Genomic DNA, 14,540 nt, shown 5'->3' on the forward strand with positions numbered 1-14,540 from the left:
GGTTACTTACAAATCCTTTTATTAATCTTTATAATTAATCTTGTAATATATTACCTTTAATTGGTATTTTTGAAATAATATGTTATATTAAAAAGAGAGAAACTAAAATAAAATAAAATAATCTATTTATTTTTAAAAACAATTTCTATTTGGATCACAGTCTTTCTGCTTAATATTCTGTTACTATTTTTGTAATTTCAAATAGTTTAGGCAATAAGAATTTTAGAAATTATGAAATCGGAAATAAGAATAATTTTTTTGTTCAGAAAGAGTTCGGAACCCTGTTCGCTTCGAGCCGTGAAGAGGATGGTGCTGGCGTCGTCGCCTATGAGGCACTCGGCGATTCTTGTAGGGCGGAGGCGGGGTGCGGCCGTCGCCTCCCTTGCGGAGGACGGTTTTGGACTCGATCATGTTAGCCAGGTGGCCGCTTGTCCCCCGGCTTCAGCTGATCCACCTCTTTGCTCATCGAGCTCCCCCTTGCTGTTGCGCAGTCGCCATGGCCACGGAAACCCTAATCAAATTCCATCTTCGCCCACTTTAACTTGTGCTGGGTCTGGCCGAGGATTCGCGTTTTGGGTTCGATTCGCGCGTGTTATCTCCCACAATCGAAATTCCATTTTTGTCCCCTCTCCTCTTCCCTCTCTTCTTGAACGCGCTACGCTCTCACCTCCGTTTCTTGTACCACCTCGATCACCGAATCAGTCATTTTGCATTTGCCATTTGAGGCGTCGAATTGTTTAATTTGATCCGTTGTGTCCGCTCTGTGGATCTTGCAACTCGAAGCAGCGAGGAGACATCTCTCGTTCCATGTTTTACTGAAGAGACGATTAGGTGATCCTCTCTTCGCCCTCCCGTTTATCTCCTTCTTTATTTCTTTTGATTGTCTCATTATTTCATGGATTTTCCTGAAAACAATCACCACATTTTTTCTTGTATGATCTAGAGTTCATCTCTATTATTTCTATAGCGTTTAAACTTGATCTGAACATATTGGTTGTGCATGAACGTCATCGATTTGCAGGGGGAATTCGTAGCCAATTTACCTTCCCATATTGCTACTCGGATTATGAAATTGGTCCAGTGTGCTGGATAAAACTGCTTTCTTTCTTTTTTTTACAAACAGCATACATCTTTAACATAATTATTGTTCATTTTTTCGTTAATAGTGGATTTTCTTTATTGATCAAAGATGAATATATTAGGATGTGATATGCTAGAAGTAGGTCGACCTCTTACTGTACTCTTCTAGAAATTTTCTCTTGGCACTCGAAGAACCTTTTGTTGGAAATGTGAATGAAAATAAAGAGGTGGATGAGAATGGTCTCCCAAGTGCATGAGAGTTTAGTTCCATATTGGGGAGTTTGTGGCTTTGTGGTTGGCTTATAATGGCGATTCCATAACCTCCCAAACAGTAATAGCCGACCATTAATGACTAATGGCTGCCATTAGCCTGGGGCATTGAATGGCCGTTACTCGGCTTTCAATGTAGTGGAGGGATGAGACTCCTATATAAGGAGGCCTTGCCCATGAGCAGAAGAAAGATAGAGACACAGAAGCAAAGAAGCCCCTCCACCTTTGTTCGCTGTTCATTCTCTATGCGGTGCAACCACTCGACAACTCTACTTGTGATAGTGTTCGGTACTCTCTCAGTTCGCTACAAACAACCTGTGCTAGGTTGCATTTTTGGTTATGTCGTTGTATCCTAGGAAATAGACATCCAACGTGACCCTATCGTATCGCCGGAAGGGATGAATCTAAAATGCGTTGAATGCAGTCCTTGGTGTCTTTGTTTTCGAGCACTCGGAAACCCACTTAGACTCGAGATTTTTTCCTGAGTACTCTACATCACTTTCCTGACCGGTAGAACGACCCCATTTGGGCTCAGCCAACTCGGCTAACTCGACATTTGGAGCACTCGGTTGACTCAGCACTTGGAGCACTCGGCTGACTCGACACTCGGTCGACTCGGCACTTAGAGAACTCGGCCGACTCAGTGACTCGACACTTGGCTGACTTGGCTGATTCGACGATTCGGGACTCTATTGACTCGGTGACTCGGCTATACAACGCAACTCAGTCATTCCAAGTAGTTCATTCTTCACTATTTAGTAGCTTGAGATTATCCGATCAAGCCATCTTGACAGATAAATCTGAATTATTTTGTAATTTCAATTTAGAATGTTTTTGGTAACTCCGACAAATATCTCCAAATTGTGTAATTAACTTCCAACACCTTTCTCAATCTATAATAGGGGAATTGAATAATTATACACCAACACTTTACTATGTATAGTCTTGTTTCTCATTAAAAATCCTTCGCATGAGCATTTATTGCACTTTACTCCAAATCCTTATTCAAGCTTATTTATCAGAAAGTTTGTTAAGCTTTTGAGCTCAAATTTTACCAAGCCCATGCTCACATAGAAGCTCAAACTCAAACCAACCAACAAAATGATCATTTAACTATGTTCTAAAATTTTAATGAATAATTTGGTTCTAGAATCTAGTTTACATGTTTATTAAGAATTGTGCAATATGCAAAACTGCTCACAAAATCTAAACAAGCCCCTAAATGATTATCTTCCAAGATTTATGGTCCTTCCGGAGGAAGTAACACATGTGTTGTTTTTTGACGAGGTAAGGATTCCATGTTGGATGTGAGCTCTCCTTCACGAACAGTGATCAGAGCATCCAAAGATCATCTCTTTCTATGTTTTGTGCAACTTGTGAGGTTTATTATGGCGGTAAGATCTTGACTTCTTTCTCTCTATCTTCTTTGTGCATATTTGTTCCAATCCATGCTCAATTTCATTTGTGGCAGTGGATTCCCAGTGTCTAGGTGTACTGCAGTCTTGAAGGCGGCTTTCTATAATTACATTCTTCTTTCAGGTAATGTATTTATTTCCTTGTTTGGATTTTCTCCATGATTATGGTTATCCGCTGTTGGATGTCTGTCTTAGACTTGGATGTGTGGATGATGATTCTTTTCTATAACTCTCTTGAACCTACACCCCTAAAGCTTATTGATTTTAATCCTTTTTTATGAAAGCTTCAGCTTGCTATCTTGGAAACCTACACTTGTAGTGCATTTTGAGAGGCCAGGGGGCAAGAAAGTGCTTGGGGAACAAAATAGATTGATGTAAAAGATGGAGGGTGTTTTAATAGGCTTTTGAGAGTTCCTTGGTGGAGACTTTATAAGCTGCAGTTGCTGCACTGTTCTGCACAGCTGGTTCCAATGGTCGTCTTTTGGTTATATCGTTCTCAAATTGTGTCTGCATGCACAGCTGGTTCCAATGGTCGTCTTTTGGTTATATCGTTCTCAAATTGTGTCTGCATGGTATAACAGTAATACTAGGTGTTAAAGCTGATCTAACCCACCTATTCTGGGGTTGAGTTTGCACTTGGGTGCAACAACTTGGATAGAAGTTGGAGTATATTCTTACAAGGGATGTGAGGATGTATTGGTGGAATTCTGTACTGTGTTCTTTGTCCTTTTCAGATGTGGTTGAAGCTATCCTGGCGTTTCTAATGGTGGGAAATATGCCTAAGAGAGAGTAGGTATACCAATCCACCTTTTTCTTGCTGGGTGCTCCATCATTTGCGTAAGAGGTACACCAAAAGAGTAGTCTAAGATCTTCCAGACAGTTATTCCATGCCACTAAAGGGTAGGATAAACTCTAACAAGATAATCATGAGTCCTCTCCCTTGAGTAGAAGGTAAGAAGAGACAGACTAACTCAAAAGTTAGAGATTTAGGTTCCACACAAGCTTAACATTAGATTGATCTGTATCCAGCCAATTGAAGTGGAGAAAGTGCACTATCAGAAGCTTACATGACATTGATAGAGAAAAGGCTGAGATTCCTGAGTCTGTTAGCGGTTCGTTGTCATTAGAATTGTGCCTTTATCTCAAATCTTTGACAAGTTCTCAGCAACTACAACAGAAAAAAGTTGTGGGGTGGTCTTTTTCACTGAATGTACTTAATGATAAAACTTTGAGAAAAATAATATTTTTGTTCTTGCATGCAGCTACTTCTTTGTATTGAATATAATCAGTCATTTTTGCATGATTATTTAAAAGAAATCTAAGTAGCTTCTCGCAGCATCTTTTGAAACTAATACATTATCTTTCTACCATGAACATTTAAAATGTAGTAAGAGATGGTCATCTACTTAAAGCAAATGTACTAAGATGTAGACCATATGATTTGCATGATTTCCAAACTCATCAATTTATCATACACCAGGATAGTTCCCTACATTCTCTCATTAGATTAAGTACTTGTTGCTCAGCATTCAATTCCTCAGTTCCCACTTCCCAGTGATGGAACGGAAAGGTAATCTGTGGCCATAATATAAACCAGAAACAATCTCTAGCTAGCTTTTAGGCCAACTTCTAACTTTCTAATTATGTAATTGTTACAGTAAATGCATTAACTCATTTCTTGCAAAGAATTAATTAAATAACATTGCTTTTCCATTATTGACTTCATACAGTAATCATGTTGCCTATCATCTCTGGCAACTGAATATTTGCTTTAACACACTTGAGAAAATTGCATTATTGTTTGACAGTCAGGCATTTTTACAACCTTTGGAACAAAAAATCCAATGGATCTGCTAACTGAGATCAATTCACCAATAATTTATCTAAGATTTAGATGTGGAACTTAATCTATATTCTAACACTTACCATCTCAAATTAATGAGTGACAGTTATTTCAAACATCTATACGAAAATGATCAATAGCTAATTAGTGCACGCAACATAGATAATAATAAAATAGTAATTTATTGGATATATTGATTGACATTGCTGTTAAGGATCTACTTATTAATCTACATTGTTTAATATATGTAACCATTATTTTAATATTTTTAACGGCACCTTGTATACGCCCCATGGCATATGCGCTATGCAGTACGTCGGCCAGTCATGTATCACTTTAACCCTTCTTTTGAAACCTTGCATCTGTTATTATCCAGAGACTGCTGCTAATGTGGTTCGATTCTGAGAAAGTAGTTGGGTCTGTGATTCTTATGTATGATACACTTATGTTTGTCAGAGAAATGAATAATGGATTTGAATTATTCTCTTTTTAGTTACCTGGTTAAATCAATTCAAGGTTACATGATTATTTCAGTGGATAATCGAGTTGAGATGGTAGGATCAATTGACATGGGATAAGATGAGTGTGCTGGGCCAGACGAGCCTAGCAGTTTGTTCTAACTGAGCAAGTGAAGCCACTAGAGAACAATCATGCTAACAGGGTGATTAACTCGACTTGGACCGAGCAAGCAGGTGAACTAAGAGTAAAATGAATGATTTCATTTGCCATTCTAAACAGTGCAAAATACCCAGTGTAATTCAAATCTCCACTTACTGAACAAATTAGGTTACAAATGCTTCTATATTCGGTTTTTATACATTCTTAAAATTCCTGGCCTTTTATTTTTGGTCTGATGCAAATACGAAAAGTGTGAATGTAAAATGCATCTTACCAGTCGCCATCTCTTCAGCCAAGTCGAAGCATTCCACATAAAACCATGCACTAGCGGCGGATTCAGCGACAGATTTTTAAAGACTATCACTGGTAGTGACGGATAACATAATATCCGTTTGCTAATCCGTCGTTAATTAGCTGGGGGTTTTAATTTATTATCCATATATCGTGACGGATAACTTATGTTGCCGTCACTATTAACGATGGAGTAAATATTTTATTGCTAATAGCGACGGATAATTATTGTCCGTCGCTAAATTTAGGAAGATATTAGGGTTTGTGCCTCCCGATCTTTCTTTAAACGATCACGTTCTCAGGTGATCGGCGACCGCCTCCTCCGGCGTACTCTCCTCTGGCAATTGGCTATCTTCCCTTCGGCATGCAGGTATTTCCCTCTCCCTCTCTCCTTTTATCATTTCACCATGGCTACTGGCGCCAAGCGTTGCCGCACCCGACAGTGCTTTGCTGGCGTCGAGAACTGCCGTGCCCACAGTGCTCGGTTGGCGCTGAGAACTGCCATGCGTGCCCGGCAGTGCTCGGGCGATGCTGAAAACTACTGTACCTGGCAGTGCTACACTGTCGTCGAAAACTATAGTGCTCAGTCGCCACTGAGTGCTCGACCGCCACCGAGAACTTTGCGCCCGGCAGTGCTCGACCAGTGCCGAACAATGGCATGCCCGACATTGTCAATTTCTAAGAATATCAATTTCTATTATAACTCTCATCTATTAATTGTCTCATCTTTAGCAATGAAATTATGAGTTACTCCTATATATATCCAACGTAGCTCAAAATTCTCATGCAGAAACAAGTTATGATGTCATCTTATTATAGTGGCATTAAAACATTGATGATGCTACATTATACATAACTATTTAGCATCCTGAGCTTAACACGCTGAGCATGTTACTATATTAGCCAAGCAATATGTACAATGGTTGAACATGCTTAGTTTTACACGTTAAATTAAATAGAATGATTTAAATATAAATATGCTTAGTTTGACATGATTAATTATATTGAAAATTTTATTCTTATTAGGATATAATGTATATGAACAATGTTTAGATGTACAATAGATTAGATAATGCATTTATCAGTCAAGAATTTTTTGCTAGGTTGAAGAGTTTGTGAACTTCGTTAAGTCTCATCTAGAATTGTAATGATGCCTATTAAAGTGTTCATATAATCAACGCAGATGTAGAAATATAACTTTTCGTAATGAGGATTTAATGAAAACACACATACATATGTAGGTATGAGTTTGTTCTAAACTATTACAACTGGTATTATTATGGAGAGCCATATGTATTTGATCAAATTGGACATTCTGTTGCTTTGTCATTCTGCCCAATTGCTCTAGAGGAATCATCAGGGCTCGTGAATACAATGCAGTCAATGGTTTACAACGCAATGAATGCATATGATCAATTGAATATAGAGGAAACACTTACACCTGAAGTTTAGAAAATGTATGACATGTAAAATGCTAGTAAAAGAGAATTATCGGAAGATATTCTTTTTGGTCATTTTCAACTATCAGCTATTGCAAGATTACTGAACATGAAGGCAGAACATTATTTCTCTGAACTATGTTACAATGATATGCGTCAATTGATAGTAGAGTTACTCCTCGCTGATAATTGCATGATTGATAGTTTCTATAATACAAAGAAATTGATTAGAGATTCGAGTTTGCTAGTAGAGAAGATTTATTATTGTATCAATAATTGTATGATCTTTTGGAATGAAAATAATAAACTAATGGAATGTAGAATGTGAAATTACTCTCATTATAAGCAGAGTAGTAGTATACTTGGGAAGAAGAAGAAAAATATTCTCTTAGAAGTCATGTGTTACTTTCTATTAACTGTTAGGCTCCAAAGTTTATATGCATTTGCCGTAACAGCAAGGTGACATCAAAACCATGTACATGAAGGAGATAGAATGCGTCATCTTTACAACTCCCCTGCATGGAAACATCTTGATATAAATATTTTCTTCCTTTGCAATGGAACCACGTAATGTGAGATTTGGACTTTTGGCAGATGAATTTTAGCCATTTGGAAGCTATGGACAATAATATTCATCTTGGTCGGTTATATTAACACCATACAATTTACCTTCATGGATGTGTATGAAAGATGAATTTATGTTTGTTACTATTCTTATTCCAAAGTTCTCAAAATTTAAAGAGGCAAATAAATATTTTTTTACAACCTTTGATTGCAGAGTTAAATCATTTATGGAATGTAGGATCGAAGACTTATGATATTACAAGTAAATCAAACTTTACAATGCATGATGCTTTGTTATGGATGATTAGTGATTTTTCAGCATACTTAATATTGTCAGGATGAAGCACGGCTGACAAATTAGCATGTTCAAATTGCATGAGGATGTCAGATGCATTTTCATTAGCTTGCAGTGGAAAGATTGGTTAGACAATTATCAAAAATTTTTATCAGTTGATCACTCATTCAAACGAAATATGAAAAGTTTCAAAAGGAATGAAATTGTTAGGAAATTTCCCCCAGTATGGAAGTCATGTGAAGGAGTTCTTGATGAAATTGATGGCTATGAATTTCTACTAGTATATCAGGATAATTCTGATGACATAAATAAGTAAATTGTTAGAATGAACAAGTGTTATTGGAGAAAAGGTAGTATATTTTGAGAGATGTCATATTGGAAATATTTACTCATTTGGTATAATTTAAATGTAATGCATGTCAAAAAAAAAATCTTTGATAACATCTTCAATACCATGATGAATGTTCATGGGAAAACTAAATATATAGTAAATTCATGTGAGGAATTAAAAAATTAGTAAGCAGACGTAAGTTCATTAGAATAAAACAACTAGTAAATATTCGAAGATTTGTTATACATTGGACAAAAAGGTAAGAAGACATTATGTACTTGGTTGAAAATAATCAAATTTTCTGATGAATATGCCTCAAATATGTCTCGCTATGTGGATAGAACCATATTAAAAATGTTTGGAATGAATAGTTACGATTGTCACGTGTTCATGCAAAGACATTCCAATAGTTTTCCATGACCTATTTCCTAATAATATTTGGCAAACACTTATGGAATTGAGTTTGTTTTTCAGAGATTTGACTTCAAGCATTATTATAACATCCGATATGCTTCGGCTTCAGACAGATATTCCAATGATAATTTGTAAGCTTGAATGCATATTTCCACCTAATTTTTTTAATTCAATAGAACATCTATATGTTTATTTACCTTATGAGGCATAATTAGTTGGTCCTATACAATACAAATGGATGTACCAATTTGAAAGATTTTTGAGGAAAATTAAAGAATAATATTCGTAACAAAACAAGAGTTGAGAGATCAATATGTTATGTATATTTGGTTGAAAAAACAACGTCCTTCTATTCTTATTATTTTTGCAGATAATGTGAAAATCTGACATCATAAGTGTTCTTGGAATTTTGATGATACTCAACCAACAGACTGAGAGATGCTTTTTTATTTTCAAGTTTTCTAATAAGACAATGAGTGCAATTATTTTTAGATGGTTAAATGAACAAGAACATATATTCTCTTGAACTGTGAAGAGATCAAACCATATATAAGATAATAGTTCGCCGGCCGGTCTCCGGTCGCCGCCGGTCGTCGCCCGCCGCCGGCCGCTGCCGATTGGCGAAGACGGTGGCCTGCTGCGGTGACGGACGGTGGCGGCGGCAGCTGGTTGCCGATGGCTGCCGCAAACTCCGGCAGAGGTGTGGCGACCGTCGATAGAGGTCACAGGATATTTTTGTCATTTTATAATAATATGAATTACATTCCTTATAAAAAAAATGGACACCAAACAAAAGAATGTAATCATCTTTGTAATCAAAGATTACATACATTACATTACTAAACGTAGTAATGTAATCAAGATTACATTACATTACAAATTTTATTACATTACATTACATTACATTACAAATTTGATTACATTACACCCAACCAAACGTAGCCTAAGTCATTAACAAGTCTGAGAATATTTTTTTATATATCTTAATCTAATTAATATTAAAATTTATTAGATATTTGTTTAAATAAATTTAATTTTAAATATATTTTTTATATTATTAAATCTGTTATATACTTATATATATATTAATAATATTTATTAGAATTTTTAAAATTTTAATTTAATTTTCATATTTTTAAAACTGATTTATATAAATTAATAATATTTATTAAAATTTTAAAAATTTTAATATAATTTTAATAATTAATATTTATAAATCCGATTAATATACATTTATAATATATAAAATTTATAAATATGATTTATATAAATTAATAATATTTATTAAAAAATTTAAAATTTTAATATAATTTTAATATGTATATAAATCCGATAAATATAAATTTATAATATATAAAATTTATAATTTATAAATAATTAAATATGATTTATTAATTTATTAATATGTATTATATGTTTTTTAATTTTAAATATTTTTATATTTTTAAATCTGATAAAGTGATAAATGATAATATTTATTATAATTTTTTAAATATGTTAATATATAAATTAATATTTAATATTATTTATTTAAAAAAATTAAATATATTATTTATATATTTAAATATGATTATATAAATTAATAATGGTTATTAAAATTTTATATATAATTTTATATATTTAAATTTGTTTTATATAAATTAATAATATTTATTATAAAAAAGATAAATTTTAAATATATTTAATTGGGATCTTAATTTTATTAGGGTTTATGAACTCAACTTTATTATTAAAATTATCCCCGTTAGGAGTTAGGAATTGTTTTAATTTATTAAATCTAAAAAAAATTAAAAAAATAACGCTAAAAACGCGTCTCTTTCATGAGTCTCGCGACTCGCGCAACGGCGTGGACGGCGGACGCCACGGGCCGCCATTGGCGGCTCGCGGGAGGGCTCCGGCGCTGCCGGAAACTTCGCCGGACGAGTCCGATGCGTCCGTCGAAGTCCGGCGTTGCTTCCAGCGGCGCCGGTAGCATCGCGCGGAAAGCTTTTGGCACAGCCAGAAGCATCGCGACTCTACCGGCGTTGCTCGAAGCAACGCCGAGCAACGCCGGACGCTTCCGGCAGCGTCTGACACCTGCGATGCGTCCGGTGTTGCCGCGACGAAGATTTGAGAAACAAAAAACAGGCGATGAAACAAAAATGAACGGAAACAAAAACTTACCGGAAGCAACGCGATCATGGAGCGATCAGGGAAGACGAACAGCCAGGGCGATGAAACAAACGAACGCATGGCAAATACCTAAAAATCAGATTTAACATGCCTTAAAAAGCTTGGCCCACTGAGCTCGCCGAAGCCCGCGGAGGACCGTTGAGGACCGCCTAGGCGGCCCAACCGCCTAGGGCTTCCGCCTCACTGGTTTCCGGCGCGGCATCCTGCCGCACAGCGCCTAGGCGACCGCCTTGGGTGCAATTTCGAACATTGATAATGATAGACTTGAGGAAATTATAGAAGTTGAGTATCCTGCTTTACTTTTAAAAATATGTGTATTGTTCAAATGTTCATGACATGCTCCATACTTAATTTTTGGTCTGCTTTCTACAATTTAGTTGAGGTTAACGCAAACAAAAGATTCAACAAATTTGAGCCTTTCATCTTCGTGGTACAAGCTGGTCAAGTATTTTATCTTAAGTACCCAACGAAGAGAAGAAGATCTAGTGAATGGTTAGTAGTATGCCAAATAAACCCTCGGTCAACCATAGAAATCTTGAACACCGTAACTGCTCAGAACCATGATGCATATCAAAATAAAAAAGTCGAAGTACACTTAGTTGATTCAGAAATGCAATTCACATCACAATTACTTGTAGATGAGAAAATATGTTATGGAGAGATGTGTAACAATGAGGAGGTTGATGTAACAATGGAGTCTAGCGATGAGAATTTATAAAATGTTAATTTAGTTGATTTAGAATAACATAGGTAATTAAAAATTAGTAACAATGTCATGATATATTGTATGATTTTTTTTTCATCTCCCTAGTTAGAAGACATTATTATTTCAAATGTGTATGTCTTATACTGTGATTTTGCATATATAGTCATGCAGTCAGGACATAGAGCACATGGTGATTAGATTGTTTTGAGAGTTGTTGGTGACTGATAAATATTTATGTATTTAAATTATTCCAATACTTAATCTTTTTTTTATTTGTCATATATATTTCATACATGATATTTTTTCATGTAGTTTTATTCTAGATGACCAACAGGTCGCAACCTACATATCCAAAAGGTTTAAAGAATAATTGTCCCCATCTAGTACTACACGAAGGCTTGTAGACCAAGACATGAAGGACTTTTATTATGGTAAATTTTTAGTAAGTATTCTGAATATAATATGTATTTTATAGTTTAAAATTAACATGATACTAATTCTCAAAATCTGTTATTGTAGAAGAGCTATGTTTGGAAGGAGGGTCACAAGACCGATTTTAAAAAATTAGAACAACTACTACTCTAAACTGTACAGGGACATGTTATACAAGTGGAGGCAGAGGGATACCAAGCCATCTGAAGTCCCTGATGCTGTTTGACAGGCTTGGAGAGCCATTTGGGCTGCTCAGTATTGGCAGTCCAATTCAGCGATTGCTCGAGGCAATCACAATTTAGAGCCTGCTGGGTCGAGCACCGGATTCATAAAACATACTGTTGGATACTATTTCTATCGTAGAACATGTCTCTGATTTGGTAAGTTTAAAATTAAGTTATAAAAAAAATTTACATATGTTTTTTTATTAGTTTTAATATACTTGCATTTTTATACGTAAGTTGCTAAATTACAGAGATCTGCTACTTGTTGAGAGGTATTTAATAAGACCTGTAAAAAGAAATATGAGTCATCTAGAGTTGTGTAGTCATCTCAGTCTAGTGCAGAGATAGAAGGTTCATAGCCTCTTTCCACCGATAAGGTTTCTAACATTTATTATGATGTCGTTGATAGAAGGAAGAAGATGTTGGTGCAATCGACCTCTAGGGTTTCTATGTTTGACAATATATGTAAGTCTGGTCAATTTTATTAAGGGTTGATCTAAACAGGACTTGATGTTTGGAAGAGAGAAGTCTAGTCAGGAAGATAAATGAAACTTTAAATGATTATATTAAAAATTGGATACAAAAGAAGGGGGAAAAGATATTTATAGAATAACTAAAGTGAGAGAAAGGAAGATAAGAGATCTTATCTAAATAAAATGTATTAAAAATGAATGTAATAGGATACTAGTAAATGATGATGAAATAAAAAAAACGATGGAAGAAATATTTTCATCAACTTTTTAATGAAGTTTTAGGTGATCAACTTAACTTAAATAATTTAAGTATGTCAAATGAGTATTGAAATTTAAATTTTGATCATAGAATTTAAACTTCAAAAGTATAACAAGTTTTAAATGAGATGCATAATAGAAAAGTTATTGGATCAGATGATATTCCAATAGAGGTATGGAAGTGACTAGAGAAACAAGGTATTGAATGTCTTATAGAATTATTTAATTTGATATTGAAAATGGAAAAAAATGCCTAATCAATGGAGGGTATGTACTCTAGTTTTCTAATATAAGAATAAGAGAGACTTATAAAATTGTGCAAACTATATGAGTATTAAACTAATAAGTCATACCATGAAATTTAAAAACAAAATAATAGAAAAAAGATTAAAGAAGGACATCATGATGACCGAAAATTAATTTTGGTTTATACTTGGAAGGTTGACAATAGAAGTTATATATCTTCTTAAATAAATAATTAAAAAATATCGAGAGCAAAAATAAGATTTGCACACGGTATTCATTAACTTAGAAAAAACTTATGATAGAGTCCTAATAGAAATTATATGGAGAATTCTAGAAAAGAGAGGTATTAGCATAACATATATTAAACTAATTAAAGATATGTATGAGGATGTAACGACTAAAATAAAGATTTCAGGTAGAGTAACTAAAGCATTTCTAATAAAAATAGGGTTACATCAAGAATCAATTCTAAGTCCCTATCTTTTTATACTAATTATGAACGAATTCACTACACACATTCAAGACATAGTACCGTGGTGCATGTTATTTGCATATGCTATTATTTTGATAGATGAAACACGTGAAAGAGTAATACTAAATTAGAATCTTGACAGAAAACAATAGAAGGGAAAAGTTTTAGACTTAGTAGAATAAAGATAGAATATATGGAATTTAAATTTAGCAATATTAAATGTAATGAGATAATTGTTAAAATAGGAAATGATGAGTTGCCTGGAACCGAGAGCTTTAAATATTTAGGATCATTTTTATAAAACGATTGATGGATTGAGAGAGATATTTTAGATAGAATACAAACAAGATTGTTGAAATGGAGGAGAACGTTGAATGTTTTATGTGACCGTAAAGTACCTTTAAAACTTAAAGGCAAGTTCTATAAAACCGCAGTTAGATCAACTATATTATATGAAGCTGAATGTTGGGCTATGACTCGAGTACATGAGCAGAAGATTACAGAGATGAGGATGTTAAGATGGATGTGTGAACATACGAGGATAGACAGAATAAGAAATGAGAGCATTAGAGCGAAAGTTGGAGTTATATCTATTGAGGAAAACTCTGAGAGACATGTTTAAGATGATATGAACATGTACTTAGATGATCAATAAATGCTTCGGTTAGGCGATGTGAAACTATGACAAACACATATTAAATGAGGAAGAATAAGACCAAACAAGACTTAGTTAACAGCAATAAAATAAGATAAAATTTATTTAAGTATCGATGATGATATAGTAAGAGATAGAGTTCAATGACGTACAATAACAACAACCAAGTTTTTTCCACTAGATGGAATCGGTTGTATGAATCTTTTTACGTCATTGAGCTCTATCACCTATTATATCATCATCTATATTTAAATAAATTTTATCTTATTTTATTGTTGTTAATCAAGTCTTTTTTGGTCTTCCTCTTCCTCGTTTGATATGCATGTTTATCATAGTTTCACA

General features: G+C 34.4%; 1 long non-coding RNA gene across 8 annotated transcripts; it reads left to right on the plus strand.

Moving 5' to 3' along the window:
• The first annotated feature begins 244 nt into the window (after positions 1-244).
• On the plus strand, positions 245-12,766 carry LOC121979081. 8 transcript variants are annotated; one of them, XR_006111318.1, is made up of 6 exons: positions 245-831; positions 2,643-2,744; positions 2,822-2,889; positions 5,820-5,887; positions 11,751-11,880; positions 11,958-12,766. It is a non-coding gene; the product is annotated as an uncharacterized LOC121979081 (long non-coding RNA). The 8 variants fall into 8 exon arrangements; XR_006111320.1 differs by having other exon boundaries at positions 11,751-11,869; XR_006111321.1 differs by having other exon boundaries at positions 11,762-11,880.
• Positions 12,767-14,540: the final 1,774 nt, after the last annotated feature.

The sequence above is a fragment of the Zingiber officinale genome, chromosome 1B (assembly GCF_018446385.1).
Source record: "Zingiber officinale cultivar Zhangliang chromosome 1B, Zo_v1.1, whole genome shotgun sequence".
In the NCBI taxonomy this organism is placed as follows: domain Eukaryota; kingdom Viridiplantae; phylum Streptophyta; class Magnoliopsida; order Zingiberales; family Zingiberaceae; genus Zingiber; species Zingiber officinale.